Below are 19,004 nucleotides of genomic sequence, written 5' to 3'. Positions count from 1 at the left end.
TGTGGGCCTTCTGACAAGGGAAAGGGGGAGGGTTCAGGTGTTGTGCCAAGTACCACGTGTACCAGCTCCGCGGTATTCAAACCCGCGAACCCGCGAGCCGCATGCGGCCTGCTAGGTGCAGGTTGCCGGTCCCTGCAGATGTGGGGCCATGCTTTGGTAACTTTCGCTAGCTGTTTTATGCTTCTCATAAGTTGTAATAACATTAAACTGACGCTATACGGTGAGTGATGCAAACAGGTCATTACTATCACACCACGTTTCTTGCCTTTCGCCGCTCTCCGAACTAGAAATAATTTTTCCTTACCTTTTTATCCGCTATTATACGTCATTAGGGTAGCCGTAAGAAGAAAGTTTAAGCGGAAAGACCGGGAGGTTAGCCAGAGATGTAGTTATTAGTAATATATCTGACTCCAGATTGAAAAACTCTGTGTGCTATTACATCTATTCACCAGAATATTATTTGCTACTACAAAGACCAACAAAATATGATACAGCCTTAAAAGTAGCGCCAGTCTATTCTTTTGTACTTAGAAACATTTCGCGTTTATTTTTCATGCACTCAAACCGCCAGCGATGTATACACTTAACGTAACAATCACATAAAAGTAGCCGATTAGTTCCCAAAAAAGGAGCGCGAAACTCGTCAACTGACAGGCAACGCCAAAGCAGCAGTGCTACCCCTCGAAATCGTCAAAACTTTGACAGTGGAGATGTTTTGAAGTCAACAATATTAACGTTGAGTGAGACAGGAAGAAGTGAGAAGAGAATAAACGCGTGAGAAGGAGGGTCATCCAGAGTACTAAACCGGCCCAAGCTCGCAAGGTCAGAAGTTCGAAGCCGCGCCCGTTTTTTAAATGCAAATATAGAGTTGCAAACAGTTCAAAAAAAGCCAGGAGAGCCACGAGTCATGTGAAGTTGAAAACTGATAGGCGGCCAGGTGGTATTAGAGAGTGCTAAAAAGTGCACCGGAACCCCTTACTTAGAAAAAGCGCAGCATCCTAGCATTTAATGCCAAAATTCTGTTCCAATGCCGATGCTGAACCATTCCCAATTATATATTTATCTGAAACGCGTGATGAAATAATCGTTAAAAAGAAGCCAAAAAAGAGAGATCTGATCGTGGCCTCACTGGCGACACCCTGCCGGTAATTCATTCCCTCATCAGAGCAGGACTCACCAATCTGGTGGAGTACTTAGCCACTATCTCCCATGAATGCAGCAATTAACCCGTGGCCCTCAGTCCCCAGCGGCTGCGAAGCGAATGTCTAAGGCGGTGGTCAGACCTGCGACGCAGCGGATGGTGCTAAGGATCTATGGTTCCGGACAGACTGCCATTATAATCTGAACTTCGCTACGTTCAAGGCTAGTCTCGCTGTGCAATTTGATGAATTAATAGGCGTGAAATGGGATGTTTTTGGCCTCAGCGAAGTTACGAGGACACGTGAGGCATATACAGTGCTGAAGAACGGACACGTGCTAAGCTACCGTGGATTAGTTGACAGAAAAGAACTAGGGGTGGGGTTTCTTATACACAAAAATATCGCTGAAAACATGCTCAAATATTATGCTATCAGTGAGAGGATGGCAAGTATCGCAGTTAGGTTTAAAAGAAGGTACAAGATGAAGTTGGTACAGGCCTACGCGCCTACATACAGCCATGATAATGATTTGGTTGAACGCTTCTACAAAGACGTAGAGGCATACATTAATAATGTACAGAGGCATTCCACTATAGTGATGTGCGACTTTAACGCCAACGTAGGCCAGAAACAAGCCGGAGACCATGACGTGGGAGAATATGGCATTGGCTTTAGAAATGTGAGAGGGTATAGGTAATAGTAGAGTTCGCAGAACGTAATATTTCACGGATCTTGAATACCTTCTTCAGAAAACGGGCTAACCGTAAGTGGACACGGCGAAGTCGAAATAATGAAACTCAAAATGAAATAGACTTCGCTTTGTGTGCTCACCACGGCATCGTACAGGATGTAGAAGTAGTTATTTGGCAAGACCTAGTGCAGTGACATAGAATGGTGAGAGCTCGTATTGACCTAGATTTAAAAAAAAAGCAAATGCATAAACTGATACGCAAAAGCCAAAAATGAGCTAGCAGGGAGATGAAAGTAGAGGAATTCGTCATTTCATTTCAAAATGTATTCACGACTCTAAACGAGGTAAGCGACGCTAGCGTTCACAGAATGAACGATAATAGTGTAATCAAAGAGTGTGCAATGGAAGTAGAAGATACAGGAACTTGACAGGACACTGGCAAACTATCTGAAGAGAAAAAAAAAACCTTATTAAGAGACAACAAACCATGAAATCCTCAAACTCAACCGACCATATTGAGCTAGTGGAGCTTTCGACGTTAATCAATATTCGTAAGGTAGCCGACATCACAAGGTATAACATGAAAAGAATAGAGAAGGCTGTAAAAATTGGCAGAAGCCTAAAAGCTGCGATGGAAAACTTGTGCATATATGGAAAAATCGAATGTATGCAATAAAAGACAAGGAAGGCAATGTCATCACCAATATAAATAGGATAGTCGAGGTGGCCGAGGAGTTAGTTATACAGAGGGCTGTACAGAAGCCAAAACAACCAGGATGATATTTGAAGAAGCTATAATAGATCGGAGAGATTCGAAATTCTACCAGTAACGAAGTAAGGAAAGCCCTAGAAAGAATGCAAAGGGCAAAGCCACTGGTGAGAATAAGATAAAAACGGACTTGCTGAAAGATGGCGGAGAAATTGTGTTAGAAAAACTTTCTACCTTATATACGAAGTGTCTCTTGACAGCAAGGGTACCAGAATCTTGGAAGAATGTCCAGATTGGTTTACTTTTTAAGAAAAAAGACATCAAGGACATGAAAAATTACAGGCTGATCAGCTTACTGTCTATTGTCTACGAACTGTTTACAAAAATAATAGCTAATAAAATTAAGGTGACATTAGAGTACAATAAAGCTCAGGCCCTAGCAGGGTTTTTACAGTCTATTCCACAATAGACCATATTCATACTATCTATTGGGTGATATAAAAATGTGCAGAATACAACCAACCCCTATACATAGCCTTCCTAGATTACAAGAAGGCGTTTGACTTTGTCGAGACATCAGCAGTGATCCAGGCACTATAGAATCAGGGAATCGACGACCTTATTGGAAGAAATATACAGCGGATCGACAGCCACCATAGCTCTCCATAAAAAAGCAACAGAATCCCAATAAAGAAGGGTAGTGGCATAATCATAAGATGAACAGGTGAAGTGCCTCAGACTGGCTGGCCGACGTTTCGATAGGAAGACCTATCTTTTTCAAAGGCGCCGTGTCATCTTTGGCGTGTTAATTTTAAAGGGGTTAGTGGTGACGTCATCACCATTCAACCCTAACCCACCAAGGATAACACGGCGCTTTTCAAAAAAGATACGTCCTCCTATCAAAACGGTGGCCAGCCAGTCTGAGGCACTTCACTTGATCCTCTTATGATTATCCCACTACGTTGTTTCCATCTGTCGGCTCCCATCAAGAATAAAGAAGGTTGTAAGACAGGGAGACACGATTTCTCCAATGTTATTCGCGGCGTGTTTAAAGGAGGTTTTCAGGGCCGTAGATTGGAAAGAGTTAGGGACAAGACTTATAAAGAATTTAGGAAGAAACAGCGCTTTGCACTATAAGGAGAGACGCTGGAAGTTGTAAAAAATATATATACCTACGACAGGTAGTAACCATGGAGCCGAACTATGAGAGTGAAATAATTAGAAGAATAAGAATGGGGTTGATCCCACTGGGCAAGCATTCTCAAAGTATGATTGATAATATACCACTAACCCTCAATAGTAAGGGGCCTTGGGCTCCCAACTGTATCTTGCCGGTACCTACATGAGCAGCAGAAACCTGGAGGCTTACAGAGAGGTTTCAGCCTAAATTGAGGACGACGCAGCGAGCGATGAGAAAGAAAGTGATAGATGTAACCTTGAAGTTGTGGTGCCACCAGATTTCGAGCCTAAAACAAAACTTTTGTGGGTTTGCTCTTTATGCTAGGACACTCCGCACGAATGGTCCGACACTGCAGTCGTTTAGAATATAATTTTTTCACCTCCAAAGTGTTCCTAAATGCTCATTTTCCCGACAAAGCCCATCGCAAGCGCGTTCAGAACTGTCGTAGCTCTGTAGGAAGGGTGCCCCGCCGTGGTGGTTTGAGATCAAATCCCGGCTGCGGCGGACGCATTTTCAATGGAGACGAAAGCCCACGGGCTTACATTTTGAAGCCCGTTAAAAAACCCCAGGTGGCCGAAATTTTTGGAGCCCTCCCCTAGGGCGTCTCTGATAATCATATGGTGATTTTGGGACGTTAGACCATTCATATCAATTCATCAATCAATATTAAGGAAGAGCCTCGAAAGTTGCAGTGATGTCACACTAGATGTGTAGTGAGCGGAGAGTGGGCAGGTCTCCCCTTCAGTGGGAACAAAGGTTCCCCGCAGCGCCCCCTCCCTATTATGTCAATGTGTGGGGCTGTGTTTGCACCCCCCCCTCGTAGGTTATTAAAAGGACTGGCCACCTCCTTACCCCCTTCCCGTGCGCACGCCTATCGTAGTGACGTGAGTAACCTCCGGGGGCGCCCCGCCGCAGTGGTCTAGTGGCTATGGTACTCGGCTGCTGACCCGCAGGGCGCGGGTTCGAATCCCGGCTGCGGCGGCTGCATTTCCGATGGAGGCGGAAATGTTGTAGGCCCGTGTGCTCAAATTTGGGTGCACGTTAAAGAAGCCCAGGTGGTCTAAATTTCCGGAGCCCTCCACTACGGCGTCTCTCATAATCATATAGTGGTTTTGGAACGTTAAACCCCACATATCAATCAGTAACCTCCGGAGAGCTCCAAAGTATCGCGGCTGCTACACATTTGCTTTTCAGGTGCTTGTACGGCATGTGAGAGCAAGAAAGTCAGCAATAGCAGATGATAATCGGCACGACGTGCGTCACAGCTTTGTGTGGCCATGTGACCAAGCTACACTGCTACAGGAATTGTGGCACCACCCCTTCAAAAGACAAGAAGAGAGCAGAGTGGGTCAGGGAATAAACCGGAATTAAGGATATCATAGTTGAAATGAAAAAGAAATGGACATGGGCCGGTCAAGTAGCACGTAAGCAGGATAACCACTGGTCATGAAGGGTAACTGACTGAATTTCCAGAGAAGGCAAACGCACGAAGGGGAGACAGAAGGTTAGGTGGGCTGGTGAGATGAAAAAGTTCGCAGGTATAACGTATATATAGGTAGCGGAAATCACAAGATCAGGTAGATTGGTGGATCATAGGAGAGGGTTTGCCCTGGAGTTGGCGTAATCAGGCTGCTCCTGCTATTAATGATGATAATGTGATTGTCTGTAAGCTCTAGGCACAAATTATAGTTACCGTGGTATTGCGAAGCACGCCAACCACCGTCTTCGGATCTAAGTCCATACTCCAAAACGTTGTTGCCATTTTCAGCGTAAAAGCTAACATGAAAGTCATCCATCGGGATTAGCCGTGTTGCAAAGAAACATCAGTTTTGTGCACTTTCCATTTGAGCGGCCGCTCTTTTTTGCATTCCAGTAGGATCAGCTGCTTGTTCACTTCTTTGCAAAGGGAACTATTACTTATGCAAGAGAAGAGGCGCAGCCCATGTCACACATTCACAACAACCTCCGTAGTTCGCGAAGAGAAGACATTAATTTTGAAAATGCCACATTCAATACCAATTATGCCTTTTTACACTCCCAAGATTAAAACTGGTGGCAGAGGTTATAAAAAAGAAAACGATGTATGCTCATTACGGCTCTTCCACAAACTGTCTATTTTAATTAAATGTATATAAAAAGAGGTTGGTGCCAACGCGTGGCACCGGCTACTCCTCTTCTCTTGTACAAAAGTCGACATCGCATATTTTGTAGCAAACACAAGGCTATACATATGTACATAGCACAACGCTTACACAATGAGTCCACGTTTTTTCATACTGAGTGTCCACAACACACAGAAATGTGTCCACACCCCACAGAAATATGTCCACACGACATAGAAATGTGTCCACACCACACCACACAAGCTGTTTATCTGATATATGTGCATTTACAGTATGCATACATAGCTTTAGAGCCTATTTTAACTAACACTTCAAGTTCACCATTTCTCAAACGGCACCTAAATGAACTAGAATAAATTGAATCGCCGTATGCATTACAGTCAACAGCTCATGCTGGTACTTGGGCTATCTAGTAAATCGAAATGACCAAACTGCGCATAGGACGTGACAAGCGGCAAACACAGGACATCGTCATCATCTACCAGTTGTCGCATTCATAGCCCTGTTTAAATGTTTTTCAGCGATGGCCGAAGAATGCGATATGAGGAGCCATACGTGTATGCGCCCAAGACGATGATAATGATGATGATTGCAATCATGCGCTTGTCGGCTTTCCGCCGTTTCTCATATGGCAATCTCATCTTTTATCGAGGTGACCTGTCATTTCACGCTGCGAAATTTCAGTGCTGCCTGAATATGAGCTCACAATCATCGTTGTTGCCGGCAGCACCTGATATGTGGCGCTGTAAGGTACGTGGATGAAGGTCTGATTCCCGGCACGGAGGCAAGAAAAAAGAGCAATATGAAAGAAAGAAGGAAGAAAAGAAGGAAAGCAAGAAACAAAAAAGCAAGCAAGAAAGAAAGAGAGAAAGAAGGAAAGAAAGAAAGAAGGAAACAAGAAAAGAAGAAAAAAAAAGAAAGAAAGAAAGAAAGAAAGAAAGAAAGAAAGAAAGAAAGAAAGAAAGAAAGAAAGAAAGAAGATCAGTAGGTCGCCATTTCAAGCACGATTTTTCTTTTAGCGGAAGGGCTTTTGATTTTTTTTCTCGAAAATATCAGCCATGTAAGTAGCAGTTGCTGCCAAAGTGGGCAGCCAGCTACTTCTCCTCTGTTACATAATCACTGTTATCGCCGAGTAGCTGGCGAGCACAGCGCTATACAATAACACATATCTGCAAACTTGGGCATTCACGCACTTAGTTCATGGTGTTATTTATGTAGTACTGTAGTTAAGATTAAGGGCCTTGGGCTCGAACCACAAGATGACAATGAAAGTAATTGCGGATGAAGCTCTCCCTAAGAACTAATTTTCTCAGCGTGTTTTTTTTTGTTTTATATCAAATGGCACCAATATGTACAAGGCTTTCCGACGCTTACTGGGTCAACTTGATTGTTTTTATATGTAGGCAGCCGACGCCAACGTCTGTAAGCTATTTTTAGTTTATTTCTGCGTTCGGGGAAACAATTTTATATACAATGAACATAGTAGATTTAAACGTACGTTCACACTCTCTATATTCTAGGCACTGCTTCAATGAGCTGATCTTGGCACTATACTGACGCCGACTAGCCTGTTCAGAAGAACTACATCAGTGGCATAAGTTTTGTTTGCTTCACCTTGTGAAATCACCCTATACATACGTAGAATAGAAATGGAACGTCTACGCCACATTCAGTTATCCCGTAGCGAAATCGGTTCGCTGACCGCTAATGATGTAACATTATAAATCTAACGTGCCCATGGACTCGGCGCTTATGTTGGCGATTGCCTCCGGTATTCATTTATACATTTTTATGTATGAGTGATGCTTTAAATTTGTATGAGGTTTACATTGATGGGCCTTGTTGTTGCCTATGGCACTCGATGCATGAATGCATAGGCGTGAGCAATATAAGATGCAACGCTGAAATTACCCCCAAAGTCAACTAAACTTGTGAAAGAGCCCATGACGAATGCCCAAACAGAAAGTTATCTCGGGTAATTCAACAAGTCACACATCGGTGCAGCACAAGTAATCGTTGTATAAACATTTACTTGGTGTTCCAGCTGATATTACTCACGATAGTACGCATTTCACGAGTACCTGCAATTTATAGGTATATTTTTACCCGTAAACAATATTCTGCTAGTCTATAGGTGTGTCAAGTGGCATGTTTTGTTTTAATTGGTGATTCAAACTGGTCATATTCATGGGGCACTTGAGCTTTTTCCTCTTTAATTCGTGAAACACTCGGCCCTTGAGAAAAGCGGCCCAGTGAAGAGAGGCCCCTGACGTGCCCGATGTGTTGGATGATTTAGCGTATTAAATATGTACAGTTGCTGAGAACACTCGTCCCCCACTATACTAGTGACAAAACATAGTCTTGTAGTGCGGCACCATGCTATACTACGACACTTCAACGCAGCCAGTGCAGGGTGGTTTCATGAAGCACTATTACTTTCCAGGCGTAAATACGCCACCATTATTGCAGCTTTCTGTATAACTTTGTGCTCGCTATTGAATGGAATATTTTTTCTTCTCTCTTTTCGGATAGCCACCAAAAAAAAAAAGAGAACTCGAACTTAACAAAAGTACTTCGCATACGCGTTCCTGCAGGAAAAACATGCCCATAGATGCGGCTAAGCCGGCCCATATTGTGTCGTATTTCAGTGTCATACGAATGCCTGCTCGCCCTCTTCAAACCAGGAAAGTGTGCGGCTAGCTCGAGGAAAGCACCGATCACCTTCGACGACATCTCGAAGCCAGCGCTTGTATCCAAGGTCAGTCGTATATTTCCCACAGAGACAACAGGAAAACGACGAAAGTCAATAAGAAGCCACAGACCTGCTGCTTGCTGTGTTTCCGTGTCCTTCTGTGAAGGCATAATGCACTGCTCCGCTGTGGAGGAAGGAAGTGTCCACTTATTTGCATAAGAAAGGCATCCCGCACAAACACTCACCAGCACGTTTCCTCACCGTATAAGATATCTTGAGAATCGCATCAATCGACCGAGGGATTCACCTTAATGATTCTGTACTCGTAGATCTCACACCTCTACTCACTGTTAAAGAGAACGCCGCCGGAGTCCTCAGTTCAGTCGTCTTGTCATCGTTTCTTTTAGGCTCTCTCAAGCTACACACACACACACACACACACACACACACACATATATTATATATATATATATATATATATATATATATATATATATATATATATATATATATATATATATATATATATATATATATATATATATGCCACCACGGCACCGTTTTGTGGCCACATCTTCGACTTAGAGGCGCTGAAATTAACCCTGAGAGAGTTAGCTGGCGTCATCACTCACGGCCATGAGGATACTAATGAAACTCTAACTACAATCGGGTTTCATACTTCTTTCCTGTCCTCAAACTACTGTCATGATTCATCCTGCAAAGATGGCCTTGCTCGCACAATAGGAGAGAATACTAAACAAGCAATGTAACGCAGTTGTACTCTCTGACGCAACATATTGAGCCCCGCCGCGGTGGTCTAGTGGCTAAGGTACTCGGCTGCTGACCCGCAGGGCGCGGGTTCGAATCCCGGCTGCGGCGGCTGCATTTCCGATGGAGGCGGAAATGTTGTAGGCCCGTGTGCTCAGATTTGGGTGCACGTTAAAGAACCGCAGGTGGTCTAAATTTCCGGAGCCCTCCACTACGGCGTCTCTCATAATCATATAGTGGTTTTGGGACGTTAAACCCCACATATCAATCAATCAACGCAACATATTGAATTTTCTATTTCAATACCTGTTGCCGACTTTTCTCTTAGGTTATTGGTTATTGTGGGCTCAATGAACTAGAACATCTTCCGGCCACACCATTTATATCTGCTGTAGAAAGTATAAATCTGACAGCTACTACGACACAAGGCTAATTGAAAAAAAAATGGTAGGGGTGCGAAGATGGCAGGTTGCAATAAAAAAATCTGTAAACAGAAGTTGTGCGCTCAAGCAAACGTTTCGACAAGTGGACTCGTCTTATTCAAGGTTGAAAGTTGCCTTCTTTTTTCAAGTTTCAAGTTTCAGGTTTTAATATTTTCAAAAACAAGTTACAAAATCTAGAATATACAGACGAGGGTCCCACAGCCAGAGACTTTAGTGGGACCCTCGGTTTGTCGATACAAAATGACGGTAAAATTTATACAGAGCAACAGTAAATTCTTACAATATACGGGCATCAAAATAAGCTTTTACATCACAAATCAAGCCAAAACACGCAACATGATATAAAAAAACTGAAGAACAAACAAGTCAAACAGGTAAACGATCACAAGTATGGTTATTCAAGAAAATGATTTTTCATGGACTTTTTGAACAAAGGAACTGAATTACAACGCTTAATGCTAGAAGGTAACGCATTACAAAAGGATATCGCACGGAAAGCGGAAGTTTTTTGCCCATAATTAGTAGTAGCGGGGGGTAACAGGAAACTTTTTATTAGCCGCAAACCTGGTCACATTATTATTTTGCAAAAGATCGGATGCAATAAATGGGAATACCAGTTGATTATACAGCAATTTGTAGAATAAGGTCACAAGATTCAACCGGAACAAAAGATTTACTGGCAAGATATTGTAAGAGCGTAGTAATGTGTAGGCGTTCGATTGCGAAGAACTAGATGTGACAATGCGTATTGACTGATTTTGAATGTGCTGTATTGATGATAAATGACAAGCATAAGTGTTGTCCCATGAGACTACACCGTAAGTAATATGACTATGAATGAACGCAAAATACAGCGCCAGTAGAGCTTCACGGGAAAAGAAAGGGCGACCTTTGATTAATGCGCGGATACCAAACGCCGTCTTTTGCTTAATATGGTTGAAGCGACTGCGAAAGGTAAGGCATAGGTCAAAATGTATGCCAAGAAAGAAAGGCTTCAAGGCTATTTCTAGGCTTGAAAGAGACAAGCCTACCTCGAAACGTCAGCTTGCGCCCACTACGACCATTCACGGATTTTTTTCAAAGGTAATCGCGGAGTGCCTTGCATTGTGCGTAACGATTGCACAAGAAGTGGTTATAGAAAAGTAAGACGAATTGAATGATTTCTTTAGTGCTGCAATTCGATAGCCCTATAGCGCAGATAAATCTTTCCAATTCAAGGAAATAATCTTTATAGCATAGTCATTGTCTAGCAACGAACGTAAAGGTAGCGAACGAATTCGTAATTTGAAAGAATGCAGCAGTTCTCGCGTGCCTTGGGAATTAATGTTATGCGAAACATGCCCATGTAAGCCGACTGTGTTGTAAGTTTTTATTGAGCAAAACGTTACGAAGTTCCACTAAAGACACGTAAAAATGCACGCACAGAGATAGCTAAACAGCCGCATATGTTTTGTATCACCAGTTGTTTACAGTTGCGTAATAATGCAACAGCAACATGAACATTAGCGGTGGGCTAATATAAAGCGATACTGCTCGTGAGAATCTATGGCCCTGGACACTGCTACATAAATAAACTTGAGCGGATGACACCTGAGTACAATTGATGCTAACCTGACGTAACAGCTGTATCATAGGCGTACATATGTATTGTTTATAAAGTTGGAAAGCCAGCACTGCTATCACAATTGGCGTTTCACGAACAATAGGGTCTATTCGAAAAGTAGTTCCGAGACCTGGCGTGGCTCTGTGGTAGAATACTTGATTGCCACGCAGAATACAAAGGTTCGATTCCTACTGGGGCAATGACGTTCATTTTTTGCATTCATCTGGTCAACGCCGCCAATGCCCGCCTCTCCTTAACGACCAAGCGCTAAACCATGTGTGTTCTCGCCGTTCCTGTGTAGATATTAACTGACAAACACGAGTGGCACATATCCGCCCCTGGGTATGTGCCACTGTTTATCGGAAAGTGTATGACGATGTACATGACAAGATTGTGACATTATTCATGCCATAACAGCGAATCGTATTCGTCAAGCCATTTTACCCTCCCACACTAATTGTAATTTACACCAAGTTAAGGCGATGATCACGAAAGCACCGAGACGTAAGCGGCTAGATAGATTGTGATACGCAGATTTGCACTACCCGAAATAACCATTAGGTTTCATAGCTACTATTTCAACAGAAATATGTAGACGATTGTTTGAAATGAAAGCTGCTTCGCGAAAAGTAATACAAATACCCAATGCACTTTTTGTCAAGATACAAACAAAGATAAAAGCGAGTGTAAACAAGTTTCATTTCTTTTGCTTATCATCAAAAGATTCAGAAAAACTTTCAAACTCGAAACCACCGGTCTATTTTAGTACGGTTTCACAATGGGACGATCTACTGGAAAAACGTTACTAACGAATAGAGACTTCATCACATACACCCTGTGAAAGAGGAAACCTGTAGAAATTTCCCGTAAGTCTTTTACTGCGTGCACATTGCGACTTTAGTATTGCGGAAACTACGGCAAGCAGCAACTTTAATTCAAGAACGCTATTCGTAGAGTATTCTATAAATATTTCAATAAATACGGATGTTGAACATATATGACATTTCACAGGTTCTTTTTTTTTTGCATTTGTGGTGAGACGTAGCGGTATCGTTTAGCTGAACTTATTTTGCTGTGTTGTTGCGCTGCGCTTGCATTAAACTGTTTTTAAGTGCGAAGCATCTTTCAACCGACCAAATTAATTCTGACCCTTTTTGTATATTCGTATATCGTCAATTAGCAGGCAGCCAGTTGGCTTTTGTTGCAAAAATATAAGTGTTCATTTTTTCCCCTCCAACTTCCTCTTTTGCAATTACTTTTGTTGTAAAAATACGCTATATATTTAGAGGGAGTTTATCGTTTTCGCGTGTTCGACGACATGAAATTGAAGTGAGCCAACTCCACCTTTGAATAATGGTGCTCCGGGAACACATCGGGACAAAAAAAAAAGAACACACAATACAACCACCAGCCGTGCAGCTGTGGTTCGTTTCAAGCTTTGCCAGTTACCTTGAAATCTTCTTTTCTTCCAAGGTAGCGCATTAAATGGGATGAGGGTGGAGAGGAAGCGTTTTAAGGCTGTTCCAAAAAGAATAAATTAATATGAATCTTCGGCGCATAAGCCAAAGAATGGGCGTAACAGCGTATTACTTTCCAAGCGAGCCCTAAAGAAAAACAACACAAAAGAAACAACAACAAACTATAATAAACTCTCGCGAATGAAAAGTAAAGAAAAAATACCAATAACAAGGCCACAGAAACAAAGATGTCTGAAAGTTTGCTGTTTTTTTTTTTTGATGGTTTGTCAAGCGACGTAGTTTACAGAGAACACTCAAAGGAGGCAAACCCTAATAGGTTAAATTCATCGTTAAGCATAGCAAAATTGTTTACGCGATGACGTTTAGAGTTTTATATATAGCAGAGCTATTTCGGTTCATGATTGTTGTGTGTTGTAGATAGAAAATTATCATCATAATGATTTGGTACCCACTCTCGTCGCCCTCTTCGTCCTGTTGCTCATGCGCTGCGGTTCTGAAGTGCTCAACAATGTGCGATTCCAACTCGCAAACTCATGATGCGTATATATATATATATATATATATATATATATATATATATATATATATATATATATATATATATATATATATATATATATATATATATATATATATATATATATATATATATATATATATATATATATATATATATATATATATATATATATATATATATATATATATATATATATATAACTAGGAATAAAGGAGCACACTAACGAAAATTTGATAATTGTTTACTCTACGTTTCAGCCGTGGCACGGCCTTCGTCAGGATTAACAGAAATACGAGTATGTGGCCGCTTTTATGGGCAGGCATGAACACGTCAGTAGAAAACACATGCGATAAGCATGTGAGTGTCACAAAAATTCTTTGAAACAGCCGTGACTACACTAAAGAAACCATTAAAATGTAATACAATAGACAAGATTGTGGGCATGTAAAAGGCATTTGTAACAATCACCATTGACGACGAGGATCGCGCATGAAGATAAATAAATAAATATGTGATAACCTTTAGGAAGTAAATAATACGTCAGGGATGCTTCTTTAAAGATTTCTCGAAATTTCGGACGTCAGGGCATCGTAGAAAGGCATGACACTTTGCCTACGCATTCGTTAATACCGGATAACAGACTGTTGAACTTGTGAATCAAGAATGATTCTCGAATTTCGCGATCATGGTGCGATTTAAAGCCCGATTCTAATAGTGTCACCATAATCTTGTCAAACGAATGACCTGGTAGATTAAAATGCTTGGACAATGGAAGATGTGGCAAACTGTTTACGTGTGATTTGTGGTTGTTGAAACGGATGCGAAAAGATGTCTTGGTTTGACCGATGTATTGCATGTGGCAGATTGAGCATTCAAGTAAGTAAATGATGTTGCTGCTATCGCAGTTTGAGTCCCCTTTAATCCTAAGTGAAAAGTTAGATGCCGTGCTTTTAGCAACAGTCGCAGTGGTCATGTGCGCACAAACTTTACATCGCGTTTTTTTACAGGGGTGACAACCAACGGGAGCAATGAATCTAGTCTTGAAGAAATTACCATGTCGCGCAAGTTCCTTGATCTCCGATATACAACCCGCGGTGATTCAGTGAAGATGTCCTTAAGCCGATCGCTCTGTGTCAGTAAGTTGTAATGCTTTCTGAGTATATGGGACACGTTAGGAATAGATGCAGAATGAGTTAGAACGAGGTTGGTTCGGGAAGGTGGCGCTAATTGCTTGTCCTTACTGATGAGCTCTTTCCGATCGAGACATTTGGCCCGTTGGAGAGCGTCGTCAATTATTTGCGAAGGATATTGTTGTTCGGTTAATGTTTTACGGAGCTGGTCACAGTTGCGAGTGAAATCCCCGCTGTCAGAACAAATTCTTTTAAAACGGATAGCTTGGCTATAGGGGATACTTGTTTTGCAGTGTTTGACATGGCTACTTTTAAAATGAAGATATCTTTGTCGGTCAGTGGGCTTCCTGTATAGGTTTGTCGTTAGTTTACCATTGCTTAAAGCTACATTGACGTCAAGGAAGTTTATGGTGACTGGTGAATAAGAGTGAGAAAAGGAGATGAATGGTTCTACTTTGTTGAAGTCTGCAATGAAAGAATGTAATGCCGCTTCACCATGGTGCCAAATTAAGAAAATGTCGTCAATGAAGCGTTTGTAATAAAGTGGTTTAAGGTCACGAGTGGCGAGAAAGTTATTTTCTAGAATGCCCATGAAGATGTTCGCATAATTAGGACCTATTTTTGTGCCCATTTAGGTGCCGCTGGTTTGAACATAAGGCTCACCGTTAAATTCAAAGTTGTTAAGCTCGAGTATCAGTGATAAAACAGTGCCCAAAGTGGAACCGTCGATGGGTTTGTCATTTACCGAATCATTGTATGCTTGGAGTACAGAACGAATCCCGTCCGCATGGGGTATATTTGTGTACAGTGACACCACATCTAGTGTGACCAGAAGAGCCTCACTCGGAACACGCATATTTACAATGTCACGCAGAAAGTGATAAGTGTCCTTGACATACGAAGAAAAGTTAGGAGGAATTGAACTAATTAAGCTGCCTGCATATCGAGACAGGCTTTCCGTAATGGTTCCTATTCCTGAAATTATTGGCCGGCCTGGATTATTTTGTTTATGAATCTTAGGAAGCAGATAAAATCTACCAGCTACCGGACTCAGGGGGACTAAGGATTTAAGCACAGTTTCTGGAATTTTATTTTTTCTTACAAGCTCTTTTAAAGTTTTTTTTACTTTGGTCTTGAATTTTTCGGTTGGGTCGTAGCTCAAATGTCTGTAAAATGTGTGGTCATTTAATTGCCTGTGGGCCTCACGAAGGTAATCAGCCTTATTCATTATTACGATTGCTCCCCCTTTCCCCTTTATCGGCCGGTTTGATGACGATGTCGTCTCGGGAAGCCAGGGTATGGATCACTTGTTTTTCTTTGTCGCTTAGGTTGCGGTGAAACGGCGATTGCTTTTTGTATGCTTCGAGTAGATCTCGCTGCACTGCTCGGATGTAAATATCGAGGCATTTATTCCTTTGGGAAGGGGGAGTCCAGTGCTTAGTAGAAAAAAATACTGTTTTGATAGATGGAGGCCGATTATGAAAGTATTCGCGTAAACGCATGCTTCTTTCAAAATTGTGTAAGTCACTGATTAGTTGGAATTCATTTTATCCTCCAGTGGCAGGACAAAAGTTCATACCACGGGAAAGAACGCTCAATTCTTCAGCCGATAACGTGGCATTAGAAATATTTACTACATTTTCAGCTTCTGCGAACGACGAATGCACTGAAGACGTTGCGTCATCAAGAGTGCTGACGCTTGTGCAAATGTTATCGCGCATCAACTTTTTATATTTTTTGTCGCTGAGCTCGCGAATCTTTTCTTGCCTGTAGTTATCAAGCGGCGCTCTTTCATCGGCAGTGAAACTTCACGTAGCAAAGAGTTGGTTCTCTTTGTTCCTTAGCTGTTTTCCGGATGACTCATAATGGTTAGTCACAATGCGCGTGAGTTCTAGAGACGCTTGTTTGAGTGTGTTGTCCCACCTGGAGAGATTATTGCTAGTCATTTCAGACGTAGCAGGCCTTAAGTAAAGGCTTAAACCTTTTGTGAGACTCACATGCTGATCGCACGTGTTTTGTTCTGACGTGTTCATGCCTGCCTATAAAAGCGGCCACATACTCGTATTTCTGTTAATCCTGACGAAGGCCATGCTACGGCCGAAACGTAGAGTAAACAATTGTCAAATTTTCGTAAGTGTGCTCCTTTATTCCTAATTATATTTGCACCGGACCCACAGAACTTCTTTTTTTGAATCATATATATATATATATATATATATATATATATATATATATATATATATATATATATATATATATATATATATATATATATATATATATATATATATATATATATATATATAATGAAGTCTAACAGACAATAATGCCAAGGAAAGTATAAGAAGGTTATTGGAGCAAACTGTAAGGTAAATGTGAATAAAGAAAAGTGGGTGAAAAGATAACTTGCCGTAGGCAGGAACCGAACATGTGATTTTCGAATATTCGAAGGAGAAGCAGGTGTTTCGTTTTCGCTCAAACTATACTGACACGTTCCATATGTGGGAGCGGAGGGGGGGGGGGCAGATTTCGGGGCAAAGATGGTGAAATCATGATAGTTATTCCGCGAGAACAGAACGACGACGCATCGACCAGAAGGACACGAAGGACACGAGTGCTTTGTGTCCTTCTTGTCTCTATGTCGTCGTTCTGTTCTCTGCTATAACTATCGTCATGTCATACCAACTAGCCCAAGCTGCCACACTTCTAGGGGAAATCACCATCTTTTTCACCATCAGAAATAGACAGAGAGAAGACACAATTTGATTGATATGTAGGGTTTAACGTCCCAAAACCACCATATAATTATGAGAGACGTCGTAGTGAAGGGCTCCGGAAATTTCGACCACCTGGGGTTCTTTAACGTGCACCCAAATCTGAGCACACGGGCCTACAACATTTCCGCCTCCATCGGAAATGCAGCCGCCGCAGCCGGGATTTGATCCCGCGACCTGCGGGTCAGCAGCCGAGTATACCTTAGTCACTAGACCACCACGGCGGGGCGAGAAGACACAAACAGAAATAAACACACACATAAAGGAAAACGAGAGCAATCATAACCATGCGTAGCATTGTATAGCAATGGGTGAGAAAGAGCGAGGAGCGAGAGTAAAAGCCCAGCCAAGCACGACCAGTTAGGTGCCAGCCTGTAACCTTTTTTTTTTTTTTTTGAAGCCAAGAGGGTCCGAATAGAACGCTCGAACATAGATCAGCCAAATACAAATGTTACCCACTCAAGAGGCAAATCCAACATTTTCTCATAAATAACGGCTTTGCTATATTTTAAGCAGAATGCAAGTTTCAGGTGTCTTGATTATACGAACAAAAAATGGAAAGTGATTGTTGGAGCAGGCACGAGCTTGTTTTCAATGGCAAACGATTATAGTTTTCTTTATTTCATTTAAAGCGTATTTAGGTGTTTCTCATACAAGAATATCAAATTCTCACCATAAGCACAAAAAAGATTGGTGAAACTTGCAGTAGGCCAAGTGAAATATTGCAGTATTACTATTATTGAGGTTTGAGCACTTGACAAGAACGCCTTTGTAAAAATGCATTGAACCTCTAAATGTTATTCCCAGAATAAATTTCATGACAAGCAACTCTGAAGTGACACTCGGCGAAATTTTGAAAGCTCCCATGAGGCTAGAAAATTTTTTCTGTCCACACTATTCTAGTGATTCATTGTTTCAAAATGTATTAAATAAGCACAATTTGCTTTTCTCAAATGCACTTGTGGGGGTCGCCAAAGTGACGAAAGCATTTGACATGAAAAGACCGTCTACTAAATTAATATTGATTACGTAGCGGTATTATTGACGGTCCAGAAGCTTTGAGAAACGAACATTGGGGAAATTTTCGGAATAAGAATTATGCGTAAGAAGGTCGCAAGCTTGCAACCTTTAAGAAATTTATGCGAGTTGAGTTGAAATAGTAGGGTGAGTTTACATGTTTTATTGTGGTTTCATCACATTTCATTGTTTTGTGAAAATACGCGGGCAGAGCCAATGAAGTTCTGACTGCCAGAAATACGTAACCGTCCATATGATCTCAATGTGCGCGCTCATTCGCACAACGCCTCCACTTTCATTGTAAGAAGCTGCGGCGAGAGATTAGGAACCTCCGCTTCATTATCTACAGCAGAATTTTCTGCAGACTCAATTATCGGGCGTGTCCTGTAAAGTTTAATTTGCAGCACTCTGCATTACATATGTATACAGCCGTATTAGCATCGTTATTTCAAATAGCTGCTGCGCTGGCAGCTGCGCCAATAGAGTATGAAAGCAAGTGAGGCCCTTTCAGCTCTGAGCTATTGCCCTCTGATTTCGCCTCTGAATAACACCTCTCCTAATCAGAAATGCAATATATACGTAAAATTTGAAGTTTCTTGTTGAGCAGCATCGTAGTCGCAGGATGCTGGCGGCATCTGTCTCTTGGCGGTAAAACTACGCGAAAACAGGATGTCGTGCATTTTCTCATTTGCCGCTATGCGGCATTCCCTTTCTGTGCGCCCGAGAAGGTAACGCTG

Source organism: Rhipicephalus microplus, unplaced genomic scaffold (genome assembly GCF_043290135.1).
Source record: "Rhipicephalus microplus isolate Deutch F79 unplaced genomic scaffold, USDA_Rmic scaffold_65, whole genome shotgun sequence".
Taxonomy (NCBI): domain Eukaryota; kingdom Metazoa; phylum Arthropoda; class Arachnida; order Ixodida; family Ixodidae; genus Rhipicephalus; species Rhipicephalus microplus.
The sequence above is the reverse complement of the archived record's forward strand: the minus strand, read 5'-3'. Positions refer to the sequence as shown.